General features: G+C 39.3%; 1 long non-coding RNA gene across 1 annotated transcript; it reads right to left on the bottom strand.

Moving 5' to 3' along the window:
• Positions 1 to 219: 219 nt before the first annotated feature.
• On the bottom strand, positions 220 to 9,328 carry LOC127526855 (uncharacterized). The gene is made up of 3 exons (XR_007934293.1): positions 9,075 to 9,328; positions 7,412 to 7,682; positions 220 to 870 (listed from the first exon to the last, which is right to left on the bottom strand). It is a non-coding gene; the product is annotated as an uncharacterized LOC127526855 (long non-coding RNA).
• Between the last annotated feature and the right edge of the window lie 802 nt (positions 9,329 to 10,130).

Here is a 10,130-nt window from a genome sequence, read left to right as displayed (position 1 = left end):
AAGTAATTCTACCAGTGCATCACAAGCTCTTCATCTGCCACACTGGATAACCACTTTACTGATGAAGTATAAGTGTCATTAAGACTAAAAGAAGTCTTTTTCACAGTCTTGCTACATAACATTACATAACTAATAGATGCATTATAGGAAGCGCTTGATCTAAAGTGTTACCTAGGCATAAGTGTTACTTATCATTCAGCATATTGCGAACATCAGGCTCCGTCAGGGAAGAACTTGACTGAAAATCGACTGAGATGAAATGCTGGTGCAATGTGCTCTCACTCTCAGTTCTCATCTCAGCATTGTCATCTCCAGAGGTTGTCAGAAGTGGTAGCAATTTGAAGGGTTGAAGGTGTGTCAAAGGTCACAGGGTAGAGCTGGTCAGCTTTTGTGGTGCTTAAACATAGCTGGGGTTCAGTGGTTTTGAAGTTGTAAAGTGCCAGGGTTTGGTAACATTTTTTTATAACTTCTATGATATTATTGTTTTGGTAGAGGAAACCTATCAGTGCGTATCTAGGAGGTTAACCCCTACTTTGGCTAGAAATCTCTAGAAACAAACGATTTCTCCTACCACATTTAAAGAAATGGTAAATTACGGACTGATACTGTATACTAATGGAAACAAAAAGCAACATAATATAATATATGTAGCGAAAAACACAGGTAAGTATAAACATTTGGGGCAACTGCAGGCAAACCCTATATAACTGAAAATAAAGATGATGTATAAATGCATTAGGAAGGGAAATAAAATGTCTTCGAAAGATGGCAACACTACAGGTTAAGAACAGGCCAGGAAGGAAAAGGAGGGTCCAGGGGGCTGATCACTGGAAATGACATCAGAGGTGGTAGGGCTGTCAATCATCTGGTCTGTAGACGGAGGAAGGGAAGAGGCATTAGTTAACAACGCCACCTTGACGATCAGCGAGGAATTACCACCACTAGAGCCTTTAAGCTATACCAAAGGTGTACAAGTGTGACATATAATATAATATAATATAATATAATATAATATAATATAATATAATATAATATAATATAATATGTAGTCTATAAAAAGGAAAAGCAAACAATGTAACATAATAATAGTGATAAGTAGGAAGAAATATTTTGTAAATGAAAGAATAATATTTCATAAGCAGGTTAAGTATATGAGCGTAAACAATATTGAATACAAAGAGCACAGTGGCCTATTCACAAATGATAAAACACTCATTGCTGATCTTAAAAAGGATTTAAATGCTTTCTCAATGGTTTTTGGAAACAGTTCATTTAACAAGCCTAACACTGGATTAGTTTGTTCTGCTGTGGGTTATGATCTGGTCTAAATTTTAAAAGAGATATCCTTTTATTGGAAAGAAAATGGCACCAAAAGTTTAATTCTGGTGAAAGACGTATCCTAAGGTGAAAGACTTTATGACTCTAGTTCAGTCAAGTAATATATGAGCAAGCATTAATGGGGGAATTTAATAAATGGCTTTTCTCATATTGCAATGGAACAAACAGTTTACTACATAATGTAGTTGTGCTGAATTATTGGGAAATGGAAATGCTTCTGAGAGTGGAACAATTGACCTGATTAGATGAAAAATAATTTGGTTGTAATTTTTTCGAAAGGAAACTGATTCCTAAAATGATTGCCAAGGCTTTTATTAAATAGAAATTTTATTATTTTATGAGAAAATAATCCGTGTATTAAGATACATAAATAAAAGACTAAAAATACAGCCAACATACGGGGTTAAGACTGAAAATGTGTTCACTGAATTAGCTACTAATCATATAAACTCTCTCTAGGGGTACCATAGCACTACATTCTACTTTAATTTCCTTTGTGGTTGGGAATTCTTCAGCAAATAAACTAATAATAAGATTTCTAAGACTTTGGTTTCATAACTCATTCATAATTACACATCAGAACACGTTTTGTAAACAGAATTGCATTTCCACTGTTCAAACCTGAACCTACTCACCTTTTTCTTTATCCTCTTTACATTATCATTATTCAGGTTACAATGATGTATTCAGTAAGAAGTAGGTACTTATAATACCATCACATAGACCCTGTAATTTGCACCACTAAAGAGGAAATGAATGCAGTTTTTGAATTAGAAACAAAAGCAATAGCAGCATATTTTAAAGAAAATGCAGAAAATACCTTATGTAGCTATGGTGCTGGATATTTTAAAAAGAAGAACTGTTCCTTTTGGCCCTGTATTGTTTGGAATGTTGAAGAAGATAACATTTAAGAATAAGTATGTCCTTATTTTCGCCTTATTGAGACAGGATAAGAGATTTGCACATTTCTGTAACCTTGACTTATAATTTTTTCATATCTTTGAAGGAGATAAATGGAAAACCATTGTCAGTTACATTCACCGGCCACTTTATTAGGTACACCTGTTCAAATGCTTATTAACGCAAATATCCAATCACATGGCAGCAACTCAATGTACAGTATTTAGGCATATAGACATTGTCAAGATGACCTGCTGAAGTTCAAACCAAGCATCAGAATGGGGAAGAAAGGCCATTTAAGTGACTTTGAACGTGGCATGGTTGTTAGTACCTGATGGGCTGGTCTGAGTTTTTCAGAAATTGCTGATCTTCTGGGATTTTCACGCACAACCATCTCTAGTGTTTATACAGAATGGTCCAAAAAAGGGAAAATATCCAATGAACAAAAGTCTGGGCGAAAATGCCTTGTTCAAGGGTCAAAGCCAGAAAATTAAAAAGAAACCAATTGTCAAAATGCAAAACATGAATCAGAGTCAAGTAAACCACACAAAAAGTTCTAAACAAGATTTTTAATTTTATCTATCATGCATATTTGTTTTCACTTTCCAAAAACTCTGAGTTGCCTCGACACCATCAAAAATAAAGTCAACAATCTTCGTAGGTACACAACACTGCTATCAAACACATGGATGGCAATGAATGCATTTGCCAATAACAAAAAGAGCCCCAAATGTGAATCAAGCTCAAACCGTCATCAAGATATGAAATTATAATAAAAAACTACAATATGAAACACTTATTTGTAACAGAAAATAAAACTATCCCTAACATCACAAAACAGCATTTGACACCTAAAAGAGTGCACCAGCATAGCCACAAAGCCCAAGGTGTGGTAACATTTACCTTCTGCTAATGCTGATGGTGTCATCATTGTGCAAGTCTGCAAAGATCAAAGCACAACCTAAGAAATTAGAAGAGACTAAATAAAGAAGAAAGCCTCAAATAAATGGAAAAAATTGCAAAAAACACTCTATGAAGAAAACATTCTAACTCCCTCCAGTATACACACCCCCTACATACAAAGGACATTGTAAAATAAACAGAAACAATCACATGAAGAGGTGGAGATTCCACCCCATATACTTGAAATTAAGGCAAAATGAAAATATGCCTTTACAGACATGAGTTCAGACTGGAACTGAGAAACAAAACGAGACATGGCAGTTATATATTCTGGAGACAGGAAGAGGCGGGTGCAAGGGGACCGGAACTGGAAGTGGCATCTTTAGGAGGGGGGTTCTTCTGATGGTCTGCAGAGGGAAAAGAAACACATTTATTTGAGCCCATAAACTCCCGTCTCCCATGCGCACATGTGTGACAACATACAGTACAGTTGTGATTTTCTGCTCAGTTTCAAGTCTTTGGATTTGTCTTTCATTTTGGGAGCTTATCTTGGTCATCATTGACTTGGATAACATTTTGTGCTGCTCAGATCAGATGTCATTTCTTGACCCCATCAGTTCTGTTTGTTTTCTCCCCTGAAGATAAAAGTCCTATAGTAAAAGTGTAGAGTCAATGGGCTGGCAAAAAAAATGAAGATTTGATTAGTCTGCAGTGTCAGACATTCAAGGTGGCACAGTCAAGCCTTTTGTTTTACTTTAGAGACTTCACAAAAAGCGAAGTGGCTGTTGTAGTTCCCTTTCACATAAAACCTATCAAAATCCATGCGGCTCTTCTTGCAAACCTGAAGCAACCTGTTAGAATCCGTACTTTCTGAGTTGTCTTAAGAACATTCATATTAAAAGCCCATCCCATAATGGAATGTGACAGTTCTTATCACTTCTAGTGACCCAGGGTTTCATCTCACACTGCATTTTTTCACATCCCACTTCTCTGGAATAAGAACACATGCCGAATCCATGAGTCAGCAGAAAGAATTTGTGGTGCGCTTCATAAACCAAAAGAACCAAAATGAAAGCTCCAGGATTGTTGTAAATGCATTTCTCATCCCTCTCCGTGAATAAATGTCTCATTCAATGTAAAGAAAGTTGTGTGATTAAACCATAGGCAATGTTTTGTTTTGTACAAACGTTAAACATCCACACTGTGCAGCTTTACGTAGTCACACAGGCGCCTTTGAACACATCTGCTTCATTTTAAGTTATCTTAGCAATGTGTATTGGAAACTATACAGTAAGCACCAGCTGGAGTGCCAGCATGAAAGGAGCTAAGCATTGGCAATTCAGTCCAGATTGTAACCACCTTTTTGATTTTGATTCTCTGTTGTAACGTGACAACCCATATTCCCCATGTCTGTTGAACCAAAGTGATGGAGGGAAAAGGAGTAGGTGCATATGGAAGAGATTATTTGAAATGAAACACTCCCCAGAGTGAGTATCTACAGGCAGTTGTTTAAAGTTTATTTCCCAGAATCCTTTCCAGTTAAGCAAATACCAATTACTGAGTGCTTAGGGGTAGAAACCTATAAAAAGTGGGTCCGTTTTATAAACACACTTAATCCAGATTTAGAGTTTATCCTGGAAGCAGTAACCAAATCACAATTGAGTGCCAGTTGATCTCATGTGCACTCTCACACTCATTCACTGTTAAAGTCACTAAGCACGTTAACACGTACATCTTGAAGGTGTGTGAATAAGACTGGAGTAGACTGAGAAATGCCTACAGTGACACTGAGAGAACAAGCACAAACAATCAATTTCTTAGTATTTATGGAATGCATCTTTATTGTGATCATATTTTAATGAATTCTCCATATTACAAAGAAGGGAATGTGGGACAATCATTAAACAACATTATGATTAAATAATGCAATACATTCCAAATAGAAAGTTGGAAAACATCTATCCGTTTTCCTAATCCTGCTTAATCAGGTCAGGGCCCCAGTCCATTACAGGGTGAACACACTGTTACGGTCACAAACTAGGATCAATTTAGTATCACCAATTCACCTAACCCCTGCATGTCTTTGGACTGTGGGAGGAACTTCACATGGATGCTGGGAGAACACGCAGACTCCATTCAGGGAGCACCTAGGATGTAAACCCCAGTCTCCTTGTTACAAGGCAGCAGCGCTACCACTGCATTATCCTGGGTAAAAACAGCAAAACATTATAAGATGATTTCAATAATTATTACCAATAACAAGGTGGCATGGTGGCACAGTGAATAGCGCTGCCGCCTTGCAGTTAGGAGACCCGGGTTCGCTTCCTGGGTCCTCCCTGCGTGGAGTTTCCATGTTCTCCCCATGTCTGCGTAGGTTTCTTCAAGGGTACTCCGGTTTCCTCCCACAGTCCAAAGACATGCAGGTTAGGTGCATTGGCGATTCTAAATTGTCTCTAGTGTGTGCTTGGTGTGCGTGCCCAGGGTTTGTTTCCTGCCTTGCGCCCTGTGTTTCCTGGGATTGGCTCCAGTAGAATCCCATGACCCTGTTGTTAGGAAATAGTGGGTTGGATAATGGATGGATTACCAATAACAAGAAACACCCATCCAGAGCCAGCCTTGAAATGAAGAATGAGACTTAAGAAAAGTTAAAGGTTCTTGTGTGGAACCGAGATGAGGGGCGCATCCCATCACAGTCAATCCTATGTACCCAGACTAAGAATCAAAGGAGTGTCACTGGTCACCAGCCACCCTGCTCCTGACCAGTTGGGCCATTATTTGTCATTTGACAATATTAGATCTTTAATGACTTGGTCATCTTATTCATTTTCAAAGGTTAGGAGACGAAGAATCTGGGGATTTCCAGTGAGAGGGTAAAGTTAATTTAGTGGTTATGGTAGCTAATGACGGCATGGTGGCGCAGTGGTAGCGCTGCTGCCTCGCAGTTAGGAGACCAGGGTTCTCTTCCTGGGTCCTCCCTGTGTGGAGTTTGCATGTTCTCCCCGTGTGTGTGAGTTTCCTCCCACAGTCCAAAGACATGCAGGTTAGGTACATTGGCAATCCTAAATTGTCCCTAGTGTGTGCTTGGTGTGTGTGCGTGTGTGTCCTGTGGTGGGCTGGTGCCCTGCCTGGGGTTTGTTTCCTGCCTTGCGCTCTGTTTTGGCTGGGATTGGCTTTCTTAACTGGGATTGGCTCCAGCAGACCCCCGTGACCCTGTAGTTAGGATATAGTGGGTTGGATAATGGATGGATGTGTAGCTAATGAGAATAAATCATTGGAAGGTGAAAAAAGAGGTCCAAAAGCTGAAAAGGACGAAGTAAAAGAGGAGTGTTTACAGAGAAGTAGTATTTGTGAATTAAGGGATAGTGGAGCACAACACCACTAGATGTTCTGTTAAATATTGTTTTTTGTAGTAAGCCAGGCTACCATCATCGGGCTAGCTAGCTCCACTGGCCCTGAACTGTTTTGGGCTTATCCTTGAGTGTGTATGTGCATGAGCAACCTGAATTTTCAAGTGACACGGCCTGAAGGCTAGAGCTCCTTAATCTCACCATTAAAATGAAGATCGACTTTCTGCTTGTTTTTTTTTTTTTTATAAATCATGTATTTGCTCATCTGTTGTAGAGTGTTTCCTAATAAAGGCTATGCAGTACAAACCAGTAAAGAGGTACATAAAGTCCAGTACCATTTGCTCTCTAAAAGGTAGCCTCAGGAATAAGAGAAAAACAATGAAGCAGATCCATATGTGGAATGCATCAAGCACAATACTGATGAGGCTGAGTGCCATCTTGATCTTCACCCACTGCCACCTATGAAAAGTCTACCTGAGATTTTATGAAAAAGAAGTCAGAAAATCCTCTCTTTCTAAGAAGCAGAGACATTTTTGTGCTGAAAGCTCACATATTGTTTTTTATTCAATTGTTTGACAGCCTCATAGTCCCTGCACAGTGGCTGGAGCTGCTACCAGATAGCCCCCCGTGTCTTACATTGAGTGAAGTGAATGTAGTTTACATATTCTTTCCATGCTTTACGTTTTCTACCTCAAAGCTCTTCGATTCTAAACTTTAGGTGTTTCTGTTTCAGTTTAGCCAGTTCAAAGTTTGATAGATGGCACAGATGAACCATGTTCCCTGTCACTGCCAGGAGGTGGCAAGTTATGCTAATATCAATGTACTGGCATCCTGTCAGGGTTGGACAGAAGATCCTTACTCAGCTAGTAGGCTAGTATAATGGAAGGACCAGAGGTGACAGCTTTTTCAGACTGTATGCTCACCTGATATACTGATGCCAGCACTCCTGGACCAGTGCAGCCTTTCCCACACCCTCAAGGCATACTGGGAACTGTAGTCCCATTTCACAGCCTTGCTGGGTTCCATTGGTGCAGCCAGGAATGACCATCCATACTTTAAGAGGCTTCCGTCTGACTCGGAAGTGTTTTCTTTGGACAAAATCCTGGCACCAGAAGCTCTCCCAGGTCTGACGTAAAAGGGGCCTCCTCAGCTCAACTGGAGAGCCAGAGTCAAGTGGAAGAGGATAATGCTTGTCTATAGGAGTAAAGGAAGAAGAGGTGATAAAAGAGGAAAGGAAAATAACAGGCTGAAAAAGTGAGTTGTTATGAGACCAGAAAAAGGTATTCTGTCTGTAAAAAACATTTATTTAAATTTGGGACTGGAGTTGGTGCAATTGTGTCTGAGGTTTGGGGGTCCGTGACACCCCCTACTGGCTACAATAGCCAATATATTTTCCTATTCATTTGGTGATGCATGGCTCTCCTTAACATTTATACCTACTTATTGATGTATTTTGTCAGATTATCACAATGATCTGATGCCAATCAAGACAGATCAGTCACCAATATCCCATTGTATGATATTCTGTGATGCCAACTGGTCATTAGCAAAAAAGTGACAGATATTATTAGTTAGGTAAGGTAATGTTAACATTCGAGATGTCTGTATACATAAAGGAAAATTCTGGAAAGGCAAAATGCCACAGTTATAGCTCGCCATCCCCTACACTGCACCCGCGTAGTAGTGAAACAGGACAAACTATAATAATCAATAAACAAACAGGTATCGTTAGCTAAGCAGATGCAGAGTATGCTCCAACATGTGGTCAGAGGTACAGCGACTTGAACGGAGGCTGGCACATGAGTGAGGGGGGCCCTACCTGGCTCCCTACTCCTGACGTCACTCTTCCCCCTCCCCTCAGCCCGCAGCCTCTGTCTTGGATTAGCACAAATAAATCACTCCTGCAAGCGAACTATGATAGTGCAATGAGAGAAGTCGCAAAATCAACCAGAATGTTCAAGCAAATTATATAAAAAAACCTGATCAAAATTCATTAAGTAGTTCTCTCGTGAAAAGCGGACAGACATAAAGACAGACAGACGGACAATGGATTTTATATATATAGAGATGGAATATTAAAATTTTCAAATAGCAGACCAAAATGTAAGTACACAAAGACATACCCAGAGCATGAATAACTTCCTGGGACTTTAGTAGGTCAGAATTGACAGCAAGAATCTGTAGCCAGCCCCCGAGTGCAGCATGTATATTAGGTAATATATGAACAGCGTTCAGTTTTAAAGTGACATGTTGCTTGTCTGGATTTTTGGATTAATGGACTAGATTGTTAGACATGGGAGTTCAAAGAAATAGACACGACAGAATGAAGATCATGCTGTAAGATGTAACAGATTGATAGGATGCCTTAGGCAGTCACTTATATAGGTGTTAGTTTTATAGTATTTGAAAAGTCTGTAGAAACTGCACAGCATGTGTGAAGGAAGGGGAGATGATACAAAAGCTATGGAATGCCTTATTTTAATTTGCATTATTTGAAGTCTGACTGTGAGTTCTTATTGCTAAGCAAAGAGAGTCAAGCTGCATTTGTAAAATGTAGTATAAAAGTGCTGTAAATAAATACAGTACCTGGATTGAGAAAAATTAAGTGTACATCTTTCTGCTATGCATTTGTCAAGTTGCTACACAAGCTGAAGTGCTTTGAGGAATGCGGCTCTTGAGCAGCATGCTGTAACAATCAATCCACTTTCAAAGTCTCTTGAGTCTGTCATCTAATCCAATAATTACAGACAGCAAGTCCATAAACAGTTGGATACATAAATTGCCACATTAACTCAAGATCCACACCCAAGAGTGCCAACCTGCTTTTACTCGGTGCTTCCACTGCCATCTTCATCTGTGGAGTTGTGCTGTGATGGACTGCTTTGCTGATGTATGGGATCAGGGCATTGACTTCTAGATTTTCTGCCCAGTTTCATCTTCAGCTATTCCTCTGAAGATGAAGAACAGATGCCATGCACAGGACAAGGGCAGATTAAAAAATGGTGAAGGTGGTTAATACTGAAAGAGAAGAGGTTATTAATGGCCATCAGTTGTAAACCAGCTTGAGGATAGATAGATAGATAGATAGATAGATAGATAGATAGATAGATAGATAGATAGATAGATAGATAGATAGATAGATAGATAGATAGATAGATAGATAGATAGATAGATAGATAGATAGATAGATAGATAGATAGATAGATAGATAGATAGATAGATTTTACTTTATTTGCCCCCAAAATATTGCCATCCATTCTGTTTTATGCAGTACAAATTGCTCTGCTGCTAGGTCAATTTTTGGGGATTTTCCACTTTGACCTCCTTTTAAGGTTAGTAGCCATACTACCTCTAAGAAGTTAGTGAATCTTAACTGTATTATTCCTTAAATTTCCTGTCAATAAAATTAATCTGTTAACTGACAACATGACAGAGCAGTGCAGAAGAGGAGGGGTGCACAATGGAATTTGGCTCTGGGGGCTTTGGTCAGTACCAATGATCGGTCATTCAGGCGACATCAGAGCTCTTCCTGTAAAGCATCCACTGTTGAAAATAAAGCACTTTTGTACTGCCTGATACCAAGTCACTGAGAACAGCTGCCAAGTCGCTGCAGCGCAAGTAAATGTTTTGTCCCATGCATTG

This window comes from Erpetoichthys calabaricus, chromosome 2, assembly GCF_900747795.2.
Source record: "Erpetoichthys calabaricus chromosome 2, fErpCal1.3, whole genome shotgun sequence".
Classification (NCBI taxonomy): Eukaryota; Metazoa; Chordata; class Cladistia; order Polypteriformes; family Polypteridae; genus Erpetoichthys; species Erpetoichthys calabaricus.
Note: the sequence above shows the minus strand (reverse complement) of the source record. Positions and strands in the feature narration are given on the sequence as shown.